Source organism: Rhinolophus hipposideros (genome assembly GCF_964194185.1).
Source record: "Rhinolophus hipposideros genome assembly, chromosome: 10".
NCBI lineage: Eukaryota > Metazoa > Chordata > Mammalia > Chiroptera > Rhinolophidae > Rhinolophus > Rhinolophus hipposideros.
Window position 1 is genome coordinate 26,040,490 of NC_138056.1, and position 19,623 is coordinate 26,060,112.

Here is a 19,623-nt window from a genome sequence, read left to right on the forward strand (position 1 = left end):
CCTGCTTTTTATCGATACCACTAAGTCTGATGTGCTGGAATGTCTCCTTAATACTCTTCAATACAGAGGAGGTAGCATAGAACAAAGAAGGACTTACTTTTTATATAGTCCCTGATTTCATTAGCGTATAGAACCCTTACTGATCAGACAGTTTTGTTAGATGGCTTTATTTTCCAGAGGGTTTTTTTATTGCTGCTATTTCTCCTTCGTGGTTCAACAGGTGACACTTGACTTTCTTGGGTGAAAATGTATTTTTGCCTCCTCCCCTTTGGCGAAATGGGATAGTACATCTCACTGTCTGCACCACAAAGTCTTCGCACGATAACATGATCAGTGACTTCCAATGTGCAGGACCAGGCACCGTGGGGAAGCAAGGGCTTTGCAGCAGACAGGTGAGTTTACAGTATTTTTGTGTGTGCCTTTGGGAACCTCTGAGCTTTAATTTCCTCATCTGTAAAACAAAGAGAGTCATTTCAATCACATAAGGCAGTTATGAGAACTTGGTACAGTGCTTGACATATAATCGACCTATCAGCCGTTCAGTACACGGCTGTGCCATTATTTTCAGGGAGCCTCGATTTTAATGACAAGGCAAAGGCCATAGCTGATATATTTGGAAAATAAGCACAACAATGTGTAACTGAGAAAGTCTGGGGGCTTCAACAGTCAGGACACCTTCCCCAAAGAAAAGGACTAATTCACAGAGGACCTCCAAGAGTGAGTAGGAATGGACTAGACAGGAGGAAACAGAGCATTCCAAGGAACCAATGACGGGTTTGGGGTGGGGTGAATAGTAATAGAAATGTAAGAGAAAGATGTTGTAGCCTTGTCCAGTGTATGGAAAATAGTCTGTTGCTGCTGCCATTGCTGTTTCCATTAGCGAGGACATTTAAGGCCAGCAGGGAGCCACATTCAAAGGCAGAACAAGTGCCTAGACTACTGGATTCACATCCTTCTCTGGGTCCCTCAAAGCTGCCCTAGAAGCTTCCAGGTCCAAGAATACCAGAGCTGTACACTCTTCCAGTTGTCAGGCCAGATAGAAAATACCTGTAGCTAAGGAGCTGGGCGACTTCCTTCAGCCTGACCTGGTTAACATACAGAGCTGGGCCCAACAAATGCTCTCTGTGGTCAGCTACAAGAAGCAGTGTCTTAGGGAAAAGTTCAGGCGTTTTGAGAGCACCCTTTAATTCCTGCTGAGACGCCACAGAGACAAATTCATACATGCAGTTGGAGAAATACTACATCATTTAACTGTTCTCTGCAAAGTTGAAAAGAAGGAAGGTATGAAAACATTTTTTAACACATTGCAATGTTGTAGCTCATGGGGTTTTTCCAAAGCTCACAATTTGTAACTATAAATTCTAAATTTAGGTTTGACTGAGGATGCTGTCAGGTGTAGCCACTTACGTATTAGTCCTTTGTGGCCTCCTTCCATTGCAATCTGCTGTCTCCATGGACACAAGTCAGTCGTCGCCAGGTTTGAAATGCAGTGACTTTTTCTCAGTTCTCGGCCTTCTTGCTTGAGCTGCCTCTCCTTTGGGAGATAACAGCTTTGTGTTAAAGCTGTCGGTTGCTTTTCTTACCCAGTTACATGTAGGTAGGAAATATGTCTTGTTCATCTTTCTAACCTGCCCACATTGCTGGGGGCCCACTCTGGACTCTGTCTATGGCTGGAGAAAGTTTAGTAGAAAAAATGCAGAAACATAAAACTGCTCAAAATTTATTTATATATATATATATATATATATATACACACATATATATGATATCAAATATATATATATATATATATATATATATATATATATATATATATATATATCAAAACACATATTATTTTCATTACGTATGACTTGACCTCTGTGGTGGGAGCCATATTGTTAGTTCCAGTCACCAATGTCTAGGCCATTTTCTCCAAGTGTGCAAATGATATTACACAAGAACGCATTCCTTGGTTGTATACATTTGGAAAACACTGAGTTCAAATGTATCGAGGTTCTATACTTATAACTAATTAGACCTTTTAATATGCCATTTTTTTGAGAAATTTCAAAAAACAAGGTATATATATATGTTTCTGTTACGTGTGTGTGTACATGTATGTGTAGTGTATCTTGCTATATTTCCTAAATATACATGAATAGGAAATATGTTTCCCTCTCTTTTTCCAGTGAGCATCTTGGTTCTAGAATCCCATGAAACACATTTTAGATACTGGTGCTTCAGAGCGTAGCCAGAACATTTTTGTGACTCTCCTACTTAGCTGGAAGATAGGCCTGGTAGAAGAGTTTGATGACCATGGGTATAACCTGTGAAAGATACTATATATTCTTGAGATGGGACCAAGATGCTTAGTCAAGCCTCTGTTTGACTTGGCAGAGAAAGTCATCACCATGGTATTCACTGCCCTCAAGCAAGTGGGCAAGCGGATATGGGTCAGATTGCTGAGAAAGAATTTCTAGCCTTTTCCATGATAACTCCAAAGCAACCATAGAAATGAGCCCTACTAACTACTCATGGCATTACTTCTCAGTATGAGACCTCAGAGGCAACTTAAAAGAAGAGTGCAGTTTTATAGAGTTCCGTTTGGACAATACTTCCCTTGTCGTTCATTTTTGCTCTAAAAATCTACAATATATATGGACTAAGGAAAGTCACAAGTCTTGAGTTCCAAAGGCCAAGAATAAAACTCGGGTTGGGGTAGCTTTTGCTGTACATCTGATAGGAAGGCTTCCCTGCCAAGACAAGCTGAGAGTAGTAAAAAACGTAGAATAGGAGTCACAAACTGGCATTTCACTGGCTGCGTCTAGCTCTCAAATACTTCCTGGTTGGGCCCCATGATGTTTCAAAAATGGGGTAATTGTACTACAATTGAGATTTACACTTTCTCTGGAAAAATGCAGAAACTTAGCATATAGGTCTTCATTGCTGCATGAAAACTATCAGTGAGCACTGAGCAGCTGTTGCCCAGCTGAGATGAGCTGTATGCTTCCTGATTGTTACAGTCCCTGCCTCTTCATATTTTTGGACATGAGCTGTTTCACTCCATATTTTTTTAACCTGCTTGGCCCTATAGGACTTTATAATTGGTGGCCCCAAACTGGAAGTATTCTTCTTTAGAGCTATTTAGCACTGGCACTTTTTCTAACCTTTCTATTTCGGAATACAAAGAGTCATAGCATGAAGGAAATGTTTATTTAATCCATCAATGCGCAGTAAACCCCACCTGTAGATTGTGTAAGCTTGAAAAGGCCAGGGTCTTTCTCTCTTATTTTCTCTTATAGCTACTGTGAAGCATAGTGCCTGCTGGGTAGTAAGCACTCAAATGTTTGTTGAATGACAAAATAAGGAGGGAAAGTAAGATAGATAAAAGGAATGAAAAAAAAAGGAAAGACACAAAGATAGAAGGAAAGAGAAAGAGATGGAAGAAAAGTATAAAAGAGAAAAAGGAAGGGAAGGAGGGAGCGAGGGCAGGAGGGAGGAAGGAAGGGAGAGTGGAGGGAGGCTGCGAGTGGCAAAGAAAATGAAACTGTTAAGGTCTGATCTGGGTTTTGCAGATTAGAAGATATATATATATATATATATATATATATATATATATATATATATATATATATATATATATATAACTTATTTTAGTTCCCTACTCTTGAGTTCATTGAGATTTCCTGATATTTATTTACCTGCTAAGATAACCTGGAGGTAGCCTGACAAAAGAACTCTTTGCTGTTAAGACATTAGTGTTAGCTGATATGGCAGTAGAGTCAGGAGAGGCAGAAGTGAGGCGGGTACTCTGAGAGTCAGCGGCAGTTGTGGCCCATATTGGATGGGTTTGTGTTCTTTTGCATTCTTGAGAACATTTATAGCTCCTTCTGAGCTTCTATATTTGCATAAGTCTTAGAGCTCTTTAATAAGGACAATAAAATTGGAAAATAATGAAAACTGTTGTTAAAGACGTTTTGGTTTTCTAGCTAGCTTCTACCCATATAATTGCCACTTCTGGCCAATTCTCATGAATTATCATACGCAAAGGTCTAAACTCAAATTTATTGAAATGTGTATCCAGGGACCTAGATCATTGCCTGGACTATGCTTGCTCATCTCATTTCTCTAGGGCATGGGCAGGAAAAAAATCAGCTCACAGCCCTCATGGAGCTGGCTGTGGCTGAAGACTACAACCACAGAAGCCACTCTAAACCACCTTCAACTTTATAGAGTCCATAAAATTAAAAAAGCAAAAATGTAAAATACGTTGAGTGTTCCATCAGTGCGGCCTAACTAAGAAAAAACAGCTGGGTGGGCCAGCCAAGAAGGCTGGCAGTGTTGTCTCCTGTGAACACAGATATCTGATTACCTTTTAGGCAACATGTGTAGCGATCTGTCTTCTAGCCCCTCACTTCATATTCCAGGGTACGTGCTTCCTGATGCATGATACAAAAGGTGTTTATATTGGACCTTTTGGAACGCAGAACTGTGGATGCTTCATTATGGAGCCCACCATCTGTGATGCTGGAGTACCTGGCTGCCTTCATGGTCCTCTATGGGTGCCGGAACCTACAGTTCCTTCATAAGTAGTATTTACTCTATGTGCTTAGAACTCAGACTGCCTTGTTGATGAGAAGGGGTTAAGAGTGAAGATCTAAACAGTAATAATAACACCTTAATAAAATTAACAACAAAAAAGTGATGACACTTTTCTTTCTGTCCTTTAAGTGTAGAATATGAAAGTTCAAGTTCTAGAATTAGGCTGGGTTTGAATCCCTAAGCACTGTTTCCTTATCTTTGAAATGAGCACCATTTTTTAATATAATTATTTAGGATAATTTATTTAAACTTACCAATATGCCTGGCACATATAAAATATTAAATTATTAGCCATTGTAACGATTCTTGAGTTTCAGTGTGTGTCCACACAGAAATATAAATATGTATAATATGCACATGTATGGAGAAATTTTGAAATGATTATAACATCCGATTGTAAATGAATCTATCTCTTTAAAAAGAATGTTTTATTAATAATAATAATGATCAAAATGCTATTTTAAATATTTCTCTGTATAGTTTCATGTATATTACAACTACATATGTTACCAAACTCACAAGGCAATGTTCCAATATTTGCCTTAAAAAGTTCTATGTAAAGAAAGTAAGAGGGAAAATCATTTAAAAAAAAATATTTACCAAATTATTTACTATTTCTGATGTCTTCATTTCTTTTGAAAACTAGTATCATTTTCTTTCTGCCTGATGAACTTTCTTTAGTGATGCCTATCTGCTGGTAGCAAATTCTATTAGTTATCAATTATCTGAAGGTGACAGGTTGTGTTTTTGGGAGGAGGGGGACACTTTAAAGGTGTTACTCCACTGTCTTCAGGCCTCAATGTTTTTGTCTTTGTGAGAACTTCAGTCATTTAAATTGTTTCCCTGTATATAATGTGACCTTTTTTCGCTGTCTGCTCTAAATATTTTCTCTTTATTTTTTGTTTCTTGCATTTGTGCTTTTCCAAATTCTTCTTTCTTCAAGTCAGAAAGACTGAGGGTTTTGACACCCCTCCAGAATTTCTATCGAACTCACTCTCCAGACTCTTTCTTCTTCCTTCCCTCCCTCCCTCCCTCTCTTTCTTCCTTGCGATTATTGAAAGTCTATAGTTATTGTCTATAGGAAGATCAGTCTAGTGGGAGCTTTCTTGCCTGAATTGGAAGTGGAAATTTCCCCTGTATATCTTTATTCCCAGTTAATCATTATGTTATATCGTGAGGCTCTCTACCTATTGAATTAGCAATATACCTTGCTTCCAGTGTAGGGCAGCTAGACCCTAAAATATAAGAATCATCGAGCTACAACTTAAGCTTTTGTTTAGTCCATAACAAGTCAATGGTCTTGAAAGACTGGTGTTATTAAGAAAATAAAAAATTTACAAAGTCCCCAGAGCTTCCCTTTACACATCAAGAACTAAGCTGGAGATCGTAGCACAGTTTTCCAAAAAGCGTAACATGGAGAGATGTGGTTTATGATGACAACAGCTTCACTAAGACTGAAAGGAAATAAAGTAAAAGAAGTAGGCAGAAATGGAGAAAATCAGAGGGGATTAGAATAGGTCCGTGTACAACCTGGGACCCATAAATGGAAACAGAATTCTAATGGCCACTTATTTTGCCCTAGAGAAACCAAAGATACCTGGAGGGAGGACGTAAGTGTATGCACTTCGGTGCCCTGCATCCCGGTGTAGAATGGGACAGAATAGGACAGAAGCCACAGAGCAGTCCTGGGGAAGGATGGTATTGATGTACAGGAGCCCAAGATAGTGCTCCCAGTTGTCCCCAAGTTGGGCATGGCACATAGGAAATTTGGAAACAACTGTGTGGTCTACTCAAGACGCATGGAATTGCCTTAGAGAAAAAGTGGACTGAAGCAATCTGAGGTTAGGACAAGAAAGCTTTAGAGTCCAGGCAGTTCATGACCAGAGCCAATGGTCCAATCCCTGGTTATCAGCTGTGGATCTGCACCTGCTGAAGGCTTGGTACAGGCCAGTCATACTTTGTCAGGTGTCAGGGAAGAATGTCCAGGCCCAAAAGCAGGTCAGCCACACCCCAGCGGCATCAGGGAGGTTCAGGAGGCCTCTCCCATATTATGATAGTATCAAAGCTATTCCCCTATACTTCAGTAAGGAGAAAGTAATAAGAAGGGGAAAATGAAGAAAAGCTGAAACAAACAAAAAGCAAACAGAACACCCAAAGAAAGTGTTTAAAAGGAGAGAATTTTTAAATGGCAATATCCATGTGGTTATATGCTTGCTGATATAACCTTGTACTGATTTTTATTTCCATCAGTCTCCCAGAAAGACTGGGCTAGTTATATTAAGGACTCAGCATCCGTCTGTCAATGTGATTTGCAGACATATCAACCCAAAAGCTTTGCGCCCTCTCTCCTTCCCCTCTCACCACGGTGACCCCAACAGTTCTACTGTTCAAATGTCGTATAGTTTTTCCCAGCCAAAAATACAAAGATGTATCTTAAAGGATGTTCCTTGATGCATAGTTTATGATTGTTCCTTGCTAAAATTTCTGGAAAAAAATATCAGTCACGGTCTGGGTAAAGCAATTTTGATAATATGCATAAATATTTGTGATATGTGACCACATAAAGATAAGCTAGATTTATAAGTGTTAGCATAAAAGATCCAAAATATATTATGGAAAAAGCAAGGTGATAGGATTTTATTTATGTACATACAAAAAACTGTATATACAGAATGTGTCTAGGGATAAAGGTAGGGGAGATTTACTTTTCATCTTAAATTCTTCTATTTTTTTATGTTTTCTTTTTTAACCAGTATGTACGTTGATTTTACAATGAAAAAGTGAAATTTATGTCTTAAGCCTCTTTTTCAATGTTCCAATGGGAAGAAAAATACATGTGAAAAAGTTGAGTCTTCAATGTTTTTTTATAGTCAGTGTCTCCCTCTCACTTCACTAAATTTTGCCTACAAAATCAGTTTGGGAAATAGCTATTGGGAAAAACTAATATAGAAAGTTAAAAAATAATAAAGCAGTTAACTCCTACCTTGGCGTGGATGCCATTGTGTTATTCCATACCTAGAGGGTTTTTTTGTTTTTGTTTCTTCCCCCAAAGATTTGGGTGAGGCATGCTTTCAGCACAGAAGACAGATAGAATTTATTTATTTATTTTTAAGTTTGAAGGCCTACGACCTTCTTTGTTACAGAAACCCATAGCAAAGAAATGACAAAATGATTTCGTAAGGTGATCATCCTGAGAAGATAAACAGACTCTAAAATTGTTCTGGCCTGGAAAATCAATTCAGTTGTCTACAGGCTTCATGGGAGGAAAATCACTTTTGCTGAGGGAAATATTATTTTTGCCTCTGAGAGAAGCAGACCAACATCAGGGAGGGAGGAAGGCTTTTTGAAGTGATGACACATTCCTCCAACTAAGAATGAACCTTTACAGAGAAATAGGGGACTTATACTTATTTTTCTCAGCATTGAATTAAAATCTTGTCATTCTTTATTGTGCTCTCAGCTTCAGGGCATTACTCACCTAGGTATGTAGGATAGAGAGGCAAAAAGCTGTTTCACACTGTGAGGGCTACAGACTGATGTCCTGATGAATAAAAAGAGAAAAAAGAAAAAGAACTTTGAAGGTGAGAGAAGAATAGGGGAAAATGTTCAGAAAGAAGTATCAGCTGAGCAGATTATCTTCTGGGTCAAGAGTCAGCAGCCTACTGCAGCTTTTTTATCTGTATTGGGTGACTCTTGGAAAGAACGATTACTATGGATTTTTCTGTAAAGAGCAGACAAGAGCATGAATAACCTTCCAGCAACATCTGGGAAAAGACTAGCCAGAGAATGTCTGTTTTGGGATGGATAATCTGATTGGAACCAGTTGCTTCTTCAGGGTAAAGAGTGTCAGAATAGGAAATTGAGGGGAAGGGATTAAGAGGATTTGGAAGAGCCAAAACCGTAGTTCAAGTGATCCAGTAGAAAAGAATGAACTGTTTGAGCCCTAAAACCAGCTGAAGACTTAATGGAGAAGGAGGGGAGAGAATTTACATCCATAAGCATCCTCTATTTGCAAGTGCTGCCTTTGTTTTGTCTTTTCACCTTAAGGATATTGATGTGAGGTAGGTCTAGCTATCACCTTTGATAGGTGAGCTATCCGATTCAGAGAGGGTAAGGAGCCTCTTTCCTGTTGTCACATTCCTGTTAAATAATGGAGCCTGCTTTTGACCTACCTCTATTCTAAAGCCTGTGTTTTCTCTTCTGCATCAGGCCATCTCTGAGCTACACTGAGGCACCTGTAGGAAGCTCATGGCCAGCTCATCTTTACCATTTACCATATTTAACCATTACAACAAGTTTTCTCCTCCTCTTCTGCCTTTATTTTCCATTAACCATGCATTCCACTCTAGCATTTCAAAACACTTTATTTTTTTATCTTGTTTACTTGTTATAATTTAAAAAATATTTTCACTTACAGTTGACATACAATAATACATTAGTTTCAGGTGTACAACATAGTGATTAGACATTTATATAACGTACAAAGTAATCAACCCAATAAGCCGAGGACCCGTCTGACACAACACAGTTATTACAGTATTATTCACTGTATTTCCTTTGCTGTGCTTTACATCCTCATGACTATTTTTATAACTAGAAATTGGTACTTCTTAATCCCTTCACATTTTTCACCGCCTCCCCAACTCCCTTCCCACCTATCAATCATCAAAATGTTCTCTGTATATTGGAACATTTGCTTGTGAGTTTGTTTCTGTTTTATTTATTTATTTTGTGTTTTAGATTCCACATATAGGTAAAATCATATGGTATTTGACTTTATCTGTCTTATTTCACTTAGCATAATACCCTCTAGGTCCATCTATGTTGTAGCAAATGGCAAGATTCCACTGTATATATGTACCCCCTCCTCTTTATTCATTCATCTATCTATGGACACATAGGTTACTTCCATATTTTGGCTGTTGTAAATAATGCTGCAATTGTGTGCAAATGCACACAAGAATGCATACTAGTATATCTTTTTGAGTTGATGTTTTGGGTTTTTTCAGATAAATACCCAGAAGTGGAATTGCTGGGTCATATGGTAATTCTATTTTTAATTTTTTGAGGAACCTCTACACTGTTTTCCACAGTGGCTGCACCAGTTTACAATCCCACCAACAGTGCAAATCCTTGCCAACACCTGTTGTTTGTTCATTTATTGATGATAGCCACAGGTGTGAGGTGATAACTGACTGTGGTTTGAATTTGTATTTAACTGATGATTAGTGATGTTGAACATCTTTATATGTCTGTTGGCCATCTGTATGTTGTCTTGGGAGAAGTGTCTATCAGGTCTTCTGCCCATTTTTTAATCGGATTTTTTTTTGGTGTTAAGTTGTATGAATTCTTTATTGATTTTGGATATGAACCTCTTATTGGATGTTTTTATTGTCAAATATCTTCTCCGATTCAATAGGTTGTCTTTTCATTTTATTAGTGGCTTCCTTTGCTGTGCAAAACCTTTTTAGCTTGGTGTAGTCCCATTAATTTATTGTTTCTTTTGTTTCCCTTGCTCAAGAAGATATATTTAAAAAAAATATTGCTAAGTGCAATGTCAAGGAGTTTATTGCCTGTGAAAACACTTTATTTTTATCCACATAACAACCATAAGAGATAGCTATTGTTGCTCTCCATATTATGGATAAAGGAGATTTGCAGTTCATTGTAATGCCCCCCCGCCCCAAATGATGTTCAGTGTTACTCACTGAGATTTGCCTCTTCTGGAACTTTAGAGCTGTAATTGGCTTTTTGGACTGAGCTAGTGTCAGAGCAAGGACCGGAACCCAGCTGACTGTTGTGCCATAATTTTAATCTCCACTAGATGGCACTGTAAAAAACCCTGCAAACTGCAAGGGGCTCTTTCTGGGAGGGCTGTATTTCCTATTCAGCAAATGTGTTACCCTTTAGGGTGTCCTGGGGCCTAGTTCTCCTGAGTGGCTGGCATCCCAGCTTACTTATATCTCTCTGTTCTGATGCATCCCTTTATCGATTGTTGTCGGGAAGGGGATCATGAATGATTTATGACTAATGACTCATTATTAATGAAAATTACCAATGAGTAATCTTTAAAACCTCTCCTTCTTGGGAAGTTGATTCCCCCAAGGAAACTGTTGCCCATGAAAAGTATGCAGCCTTCTTTTCAACCCATGCGGCATGCCCCTGATCTAGATTCATTTTGGAATTTGGGAAATTGTCCCCAAGTCACTAACTGGATATCCACCTTACTTTAAGTAAGGAAAAGGGTGATCCATGAGCTTTACTCTCCAGATATAGGCCATCTGTCCAGGAGTCAGGTTAACTCTGGAACCAAACCATCTAGTCTGACAGACGCAGGAGTCGGTTGAAACTGTTGCTGTAAATAACTGTATATAATCAATGAAGACTCGATCACATGTAAAGGTGGTTTGTATTGTTTATTTTCTATTATCTGTGATTTGATCTTACCAATAAAATTAGCTTCCTCACCTTGGAGACTTTGCCTGGAATGCTCTTGTTTTCCCTGTTGGCCTAGATGAGGGAACAGAATATGAAAATTTCTATGTCCTGTTCAGATCTCAGCTTAATTATCCCTTTTCTCTATAGACATTTATATAACATAAATGTCTAATCACAATTAGGTTCTAACCTAATGAGGGGGTATAGAATATAACCCACTGTTATATTCTTCCATAACACTCAGTATTCTACCTTCAAAGCACTTTGCACACTAATTAATTGTCTGTCATGTTTAAAACATGTCTGTTTTCCCTAGTAGATCTGAAGGACCACTAGAGCAATAGCCTCTTTTGTCTTGTTCACTACTGATTCTTTAGAGCCTGGCATATACCTTAAATACAGTTAGTGGTAAATAAATGTTTACTGCAACTGAAATGCCTGTATTTTAGCCTTTTCTACTCATCGATCTGGGGACTAAGTATTACTCGAGGAGGTCTATGATATATAGTTACAAGGTTCATTTAGTTTTAAAAGATATAGGAGAGTCTTATGGGGTCAAGCGAGATATGTAGGAGATCCAAAAGAAAATGCTTCGCTTTGTGTTAATTTGAACAAAGCACCAAATAAATGATTGTTCGTTGGAACTACTATCTTGCGTTTTTATCTCTTGGGTTCATGATTGCAGTGATGATTAGGCAAATACCTTCCATACTCTATTTGAATCACAGTTTCGGTATGATAACCTTATAAGCTCTTATTCTATCACAGCATTTTTTGTTCTTTTGTTTTTAATCGATGTATCATTTGCAATGTTTGCAATAGAGATCAAATGGAGAGAATCATGTACTGGGAGGTTCTAGTCAGGAATGTAGACTGGCTTTGCGATCTTATTTAAGCCACCTGTTATCTCTGAGCCTCAGTTTCCTCAGCTGTGAGATGAGAAGTTTGGTTTAATTGAGTGGTGTGGCAGGTAGCTTTGGATATGGCCCTCCCCGGCTAGTATTCACACTTTTGTGTAATCCTCTTGCCTTGCAAGTGGGCTGAATCCAGTGACTTGCTTATAACTAACAGAATATGATAAAGGTGATGGGATGTGACCTTTGTGATCCGGTCTCTAAAGACTGTGACTTATATCTTGACAACACAGTCTCTCTATCTCCCTGGCTGTGAGGAAGCAAGCTTTTACATTGGAGAGGCTCACATGGCAAGAATCTGAGGGAGGCCTCTGGCTGATAGGTAGTGAGGAACGGAGGCCTTCCTTCCAAAAGCCCTGAGGAACTGAATCCTCCCCCAAATCGTGTCAGTGAACTGAGAAGCAGATTAGATTCTTGCTCAGTCAAGTCTTCAGATGAGACCTCAGCCCTACCCGATACCTTGATGGCAGCATTGTGAGCGACTCTAAAGCAGAGTATCTAATACGCCATGCCTGAATTCTTGATGCACAAATACTGAGATAATAGATGTTCACTGTTTGTACTTCCAGGTTTAAGGATTCTGTATCCCACAACTCAAGGTCTGTCCCCTTTGGGGGAGTATGACTTTAAAAAGAAAATAAAATAATGGGGAGGGGCTTGTTATGCAGCAATAGGTAACTAATCCAAGTGGTTTTCTAACTGATTGATGACCTTAGGCATGGGTGGCCACCTGGATAGCCTCCCTGTCCAGAGATGTCTCCCCTCTTCTCACCTATTCGTGCACGAGCATGTATAACATCTATAGTACCTATAACTGCTTTGTGTAAGGTTAACAAAAAGTGAAAACCTCTAATATGCTATGCAGTTATCAGAGGGGCAGCAGAGAATGATAGGTGGGGTCAGAAGAGCTAAATATGGATGAGTTTTTGAGGAAATCAGTTCAACTCTCTTGAGCCTCAGTTTCTCATTTGTAAATTAAGGAGGCTGGAATAGAGTTGGGTTCTAAAGTGTGACCCCAGATAAGCAGTATCTGCATCACCTGGGAACTTGTTAGAAATGCAAATTCTCAAGCCCCACCACAGGCCTGTGGAATCAGAAACTCTGGGGTTGGGGCCCAGCATATGGGGTTTTAGCAAGCCTTCCAGGTCATTCTGGTGCATGCAACGTTTGAGAGACCCTGGGAGGCTGCTGGTTCTCTAATCCCTGACAGTTCTACCAACACTGGTGATAGTATTAACAAGAAATTGTTATTGATCATGTACCAGGAATTGTGAAAAGAATTCATATTCATCATTTCATTTAATCCTCACTGTACCCTGTGAACCAGATACGTTATCCTCATTTCCAGTGAGCTTCTAATATCTTTGCTTCTTAAAGACAGGGGCAATTTCCTTTCATCACTAAACTTTTATAAAACATGTACAAGATTCATTGTGTGTGTGTGTGTGTGTGTGTGTGTGTGTGTGTGTGTGTGTTTGTAGGTGTACATTTTAGTTAGTACTCAATAAGTGCTTAAAGAATGAATAATGAATGAATAAACAAATGAATTTATGAATAAAATTCATAGGAAGGCCTAGCTGAAATCATAGGTACACGAGGATCCCTAGAAGGTAGCTAGGTGGGAGTCTTGGACCAGTTGGATTTCTCATTGCTTCTTAAATCAGTATTAGGAAGGTACCGCCAAGTTTGTTTACCTGAAAGGCTGGCCTTGATCATGGGGTCGCCAATCTCTCGATTCCCATTGACTTCAGTTTGCAGGCTTCAGCTCTGAAAGAATCTAATATGACACTTAATCATTTTTTCTGGACAGTGAACCTGGGAACAAAATTATTTTACAGAAATAAATTCATATCTCAAGGGCATAAACAAAGATGTGAAATGGTATTTCAGACATATTAATCAAAGTCCTGTGCATTCCAGAAACTAGAGCGAGGACCCCAAATGAGTTAATAGTCACTGCTTCTTTCTTATTCCTTCATCTTTTAATTGAGTTAGCAGGGTTATTTGGGTTTGTCTCTACATCCTTACCAGATCTGGTCTGTTTGTCAATTAAAGGGGAAAAACGGATGTTTGGTACTGCCAAACATGCCAATAAATAAGGATACAGTTAGAACTTATTCTGAGCTCAGCAACATGTTGCCATTATTCAGAATTATTTTAATGTCTCCCCTGGTATGTGTCTGTGTGTCTGTGTATACTCCTTTCTTTTTTCTCACCTTTTGCCCTCCATAATAGTGCTAAATACTGTTCCAATCTCACTGAAAATCTTTCATCACAATTATGCTCTAAAGAAGTACAGTTACTATGTAATTTTGCAGATGAGAAAACTGTAGCACAATGAGGTTAAAAGCATCTTGCTCTAAGTTACAGTGGTGAGTTGGGATTCAAAGCCAGGCAGTCTGACTCCAAATCCAAGGCTTTTCACTATTATTTAAATTATAACCTGACTAGGTCAGAATTGAGGTCTCTGATTGGGCGCTATGTAATAGTGCCCTCACTGTCTCAATATATGCTAGAAGTCCATGAACTTGAAGTATGACTCTCTAATTCTCTTTGTTTCTTTTTTTTTAAATTAAAGTTTATCGAGGTGACAATTATTAGTAAAGTTACATAGATTTCAGGTGTACAATTCTGTATTACATCATCTATATCTCACATTGTGTGTTCACCACCCAGAGTCAGTTCTCCTTCCATCACCATACATTTGATCCCACTTACCCTCTAGTAACCACTAAACTATTGTTTGTGACTATGAGTTTTTGTTTCTCATTTGTGTGTCTTGTTCTTTTGTTGTTTTTGGTTTATATACCACATTATCAGTGAAATCATAGGGTTCTCTTCTTTTTCTGTGACTTATTTCGCTTAGCATTATACTCTCAAAATCCATCCATGTTGTCACAAATGTTCCTATATCATCTTTTCTTACCGCCGAATAGCATTCCATTGTGTATATATACCACGACTTTTTTATCCATTTATCTATCGAAGGACATTTTATTTGTTTCCATGTCTTGGCCACCATAAATAAAGCTGCAATGTACATAGGAACACACGTGTCTTTATGTATAAATTTTTTCAGATTTTTTGGGTAGATACCCAGGAGAGGGATTGTTGGTCATGTGGTAATTCTATTCGTAATTTTTTGAGAATCCTCCACAGTGCCTTCCATAGCGGCTGCACCAATCTGCGTTCCCACCAACAGTGTAAGAGGGTTCCTTTTTCTCCACAGCCTCTCCAACACTTGATACTATTTGTCTTATTGGTGATAACCATTCTAACTAGGGTGAAGTGATATCTCATTGTGGTTTTTATTTGCATTTCTCTGATGATTAGAGATGTGGAGCATTTTTTCATATGTCTATTTGCCATTTGCCTGTCCTCTTTGGTGAAATGTCTCTTCAGTTCCTCAGCCCATTTTTCAATTGGGTTGTTTGTTTTTTTGTTGTTGAGTTGCATGAGTTCCTTGTATATTTTGGATATTAGCCCCTTATAGGAGGCACTGTTTGCAAAAATCTTCTCCCATTCAGTTGGTTGCCTCTTTATTTTGTCGATGGTTTCTTTTGCTGTGCAGAAGATTTTAAGTTTGATATAGTCTCATTCATTTATTTTAGCTTTTGCTTCCCTTGCCTTTGGAGTCAAATTCATAAAATGCTCTTTGAACCCAAGATCCATAAGTTTAGTACCTATGTTTTCTTTTATACAGTTTAATGTTTCAGGTCTTATGCTTAAGTCTTTGATCCATTTTGAATTAATTTTGGTACATGGTGACAGATAGCAGTCCAGTTTCATTCTTTTGCACGTGGCTTTCCAATTCTGCCAGCACCATTTATTGAAGAGGCTGTCTTTCTTCCATTGTGTGTTTTTTGTTTGTTTGTCAAAAATTATCTGTTCATATTTATGTGGTTTTATTTCTGGGTTCTCAGTTCTATTCCATTGGTCTATGTGTCTGTTTTTCTGCCAATACCATGCTGTTTTGATTATTGTAGCCCTGTAGTACAAGCTACAGTCAGGGAGTGTGATACCTCTAGCATTGTTCCTTTTTCTTAAGATTGCTTTAGCTATTCGGGGTCCTTTGTGGTTCAAACAAATGTGATGATTTTTTTGTTCTATTTCTTAAAAAAATGCCATTGGGATTTTTATGGGGATTGCATTAAATCTGTATATTGCTTTGGGTAATATACCCATTTTAACTATGTCAATTCTTCCAATCCATGAGCACGGAATATCTTTCCATTTTTTTGTGTCTTCTTCAATTTCTTTTAAAGACGTATTATAGGTTTCAGCCTATAGGTCTTTCACATCCTTGGTTAAGTTTATTCCTAGGGATTTTGCTGCAATTGCAAAAGGAGTTGTATGTTTTTTAATTTCTTTTTCTGAGATTTCATTGTTAGTATATAGGAATGCAATGGACTTTTGTACGTTGATTTTGTAGCCAGCAACTTTACTGTATTCGTTGATTGTCTCTAATAGCTTTTTGGTGGAGTCTTTAGGTTTTCTATATATAGCATCGTGTCATCTGCAAAGAATGAAAAATTAACTTCCTCATTCCCAATTTGGATGCCTTTTATTTCTTTCTCTTGCCTGATTGCTCTGGAGAGGACTTCCAACACTATGTTGAAAAGCAGAGGTAATAGGGCACAGCCCTGTCGTTTTCTTGAACATAGAGCAAAGGGCTTCAGTTTTCCACCATTATTTATGAGATTAGCTGAGGGTTTGTCATATATGGCCTTTATTATGTTAAGGTGTTTTTCTTCTATACTTATTTTATTAAGTGATTTAATCATAAATGGATGTTGTATCTTGTCAAATGCTTTTTCTGCATCAATTGATATGATCATATGATTTTTGTCTTTTATTTTGTTTATGTGATGTATCACATTGATGGATTTGCAGATGTTGAACCACCCTTGTACCCTGGGGATGAATCCCACTTGGTTGTGATGAATAATCTTTTTAATGCATTGTTGCATTCGATTTGCTAGAATTTAGTTTAGGATTTTTGCATCTGTATTAATTAGAGATATTGGTCTGTAGTTTTCTTTTTTTATGTTATCCTTACAAGGTTTTGGTATCAGGGTAATGTTGGCCTCATAAAAAGAGTCAGGGTGTACTGTCGCTTCTTCAATTGTTTTGGAAGAGTTTGAGCAGGATTGGTATTAGATCCTCTTTGAAGGTTTGGTAGAATTCACTAGTGAAGCCATCTGGTCCTGAAATTTTGCTTTTGGGAAGGTTTTAGATGATTGATTCAATTTCGTCACTGGTGGTCAGTCTGTTTAGATTTTCCATTTCTTTATGGTTCAGCCTAGGAAGGCTGTGTGTTTCTAAGAACTTATCCATTTCTTCTAGGTTATTTAATTTGGTGGCATATAGATCTTCATCGTATTCTTGGATGATCCTTTGTATTTCTGTGGCATCCATTGTAACTTCCCCTTTTCCATTTCTGATTTTGTTAATTAGTGTCTTCTCTCTTTTTATCTTAGTGAGTCTAGCCAAGGGTTTGTCAATTTTGTTAATCTTTTCAAAGAACCAGCTCTTTGTCACATTATTTTTTTTTCTATTGTCTTTTTGTTCTCTATTTCATTTAGTTCTGCTGATATTTATTATTTCTTTTCTTCTCCTGACCTTGGGTTTCATTTGTTCTTCTTTTTCTAGTTCTTTAAGGTGTAACATGAGGTTATTTATTTGGGATTTTTCTTATTTCTTGAGATAGGCCTGTAATGATATAAATTTCCCTCTTAAAGCAGCTTTCGCTGCATCCCACAAATTTTGGTAGGATGTATTTGCATTGTCATTTGTTTCTATGTATCTTTTGATGTCTCCTCTAATTTCTTCTTTGACCCGGTCATTCTTTAAAAGTATGTTGTTTAATCTCCATGTATTTGTGTGTTTTCCTGCTTTCTTTTTGCAGTTGATATCCATTTTCAAAGCCTTGTGATCAGAGAATATGCTTGGTATGATTTCAGTGTTCTTAAATTTGCTGAGGCTGATTTTATGTCCCAATATATGGTCTATCCTTGAGAATGTTCCATGTACACTAGAAAAAAATGTATAGTCTCATGTATTAGGATGAAGTGCTCTATAAATGTCAATTATGTCCATTTCATCTAAGGTGTCATTTAGGGCTGCTGTTTCATTATTTATTTTCTCTTTGGATGATCTATCCATAGCTGTCAATAATATATTTAGGTCCCCTAGTATAACTGTGTTTTGGTCAATTTCTCCCTTTAGTTCTGTTAGTAGTTGCTTGGCATATTTTGGTGAACCCTGATTGGGGGCATAAATATTAATGACTGTTACGTCTTCTTATTGTATAGTCCCCTTTACCATTATGAAATGTCCATCTTTGTCTCTTGTTACCTGTTTCACTGTGAAGTCTGTTTCATCTGATATCAGTACGATTACACCTGATTTTCTCTGGATACCATTTGCTTGGAGTGTCAATTTCCACCCTTTCACTTTGAGTCTATTGTTGTCCTTGTAGCTGAGATGTGTCTCTTGGATACCGCAGATGGTTGGGTTTAGTTTTTTGATCCAATCTGCTACTCTGTGCCTTTTTATTGGTGAGATCAGTCCATGTACATTTAGGGTGACTTCTGATATGTGAGGATTTCATATCATTCTATCTTTAGTTTTCTGGTAAGAATGTGTCTCCATTGTTTCTTTGCCTTTTTGTTCTTGTCTATTATTTCTGTGTGGTGGTATTCTATGATGTTTCCCTCTGTTTCTTCTTTTTTTGCAGTATATATTTCAGTTCTGGATTTTTTTTTTGAGTGGTTACCATAAGTTTATGTAAAAGAAATTTTGATGTTTAGAGTATTCCATTTTCTTCAGCGCTTACTTTCTCCATTCCCATATTCAGGTTCAGGTCTTTACTCTCCCCCTTTTTATGTTTTGTTGCCACAAATTGTCCCTGTTGATGGTGGTCGAATAGCCTCCTTTAGTATTTCTTGTAGTGCACGTCGTGTATTAGAAAATTCCCTCAGCTTGTATACGTCTGGAAAGTATCTTTATTCCTCCTTCATATGTAAAGGATATCTTTGCTGGGTATATTATTGTTGGCTCATAATTTCTCTCTTTCAATAATTTGAATATTTGGTTCCACTCCCTCCTGGCTTGTAGTTTCTGCTGAAACATCTGATGATAATCTAATGGGCTTTCCTTTGTAGGTTACTGTCTTCTTTTCCTTGGCTGCCTTGAGGATTCTTTCTTTGTCGTTGAGTTTTGACAGCTTCAATACAATGGGCCTTGGAGAAGGCCTGTTGGCGTTGAGGTAATTAGGTGTTCTATTTGCTTCTTGGATTTGAGGATCCAGTTCTTTCCACAAGTTTGGGAAGATCTCATCAACTATTTGTTTGAATATACTCTCTGTTCCCTTCTCTCTTTCTTCTCCTTCTGGTATGCCCATTATTCTTATATTGCTTTTTCTAATGGATTTAAAAAGTTCTTGTAGAGTTCTTTCATTTCCTTTAAGTCTCAATTCCCTTTCTTCTTTCATCCATGTCATTTCCAGATTTCTATTTTTGATGTCATCGATTCTGTCCTCCATCTGGTCAACTCTACTACCTAAGCTGGCTATTTCATTCTTCATTTCTTCTATTGAGTTCTTAATCTCCAGAAATTCTACTTGGTTCTTTTTTAAAATTTCAATCTCTTTGGTAAAATGTTCATGTTGTTCTTTGATTGTGTT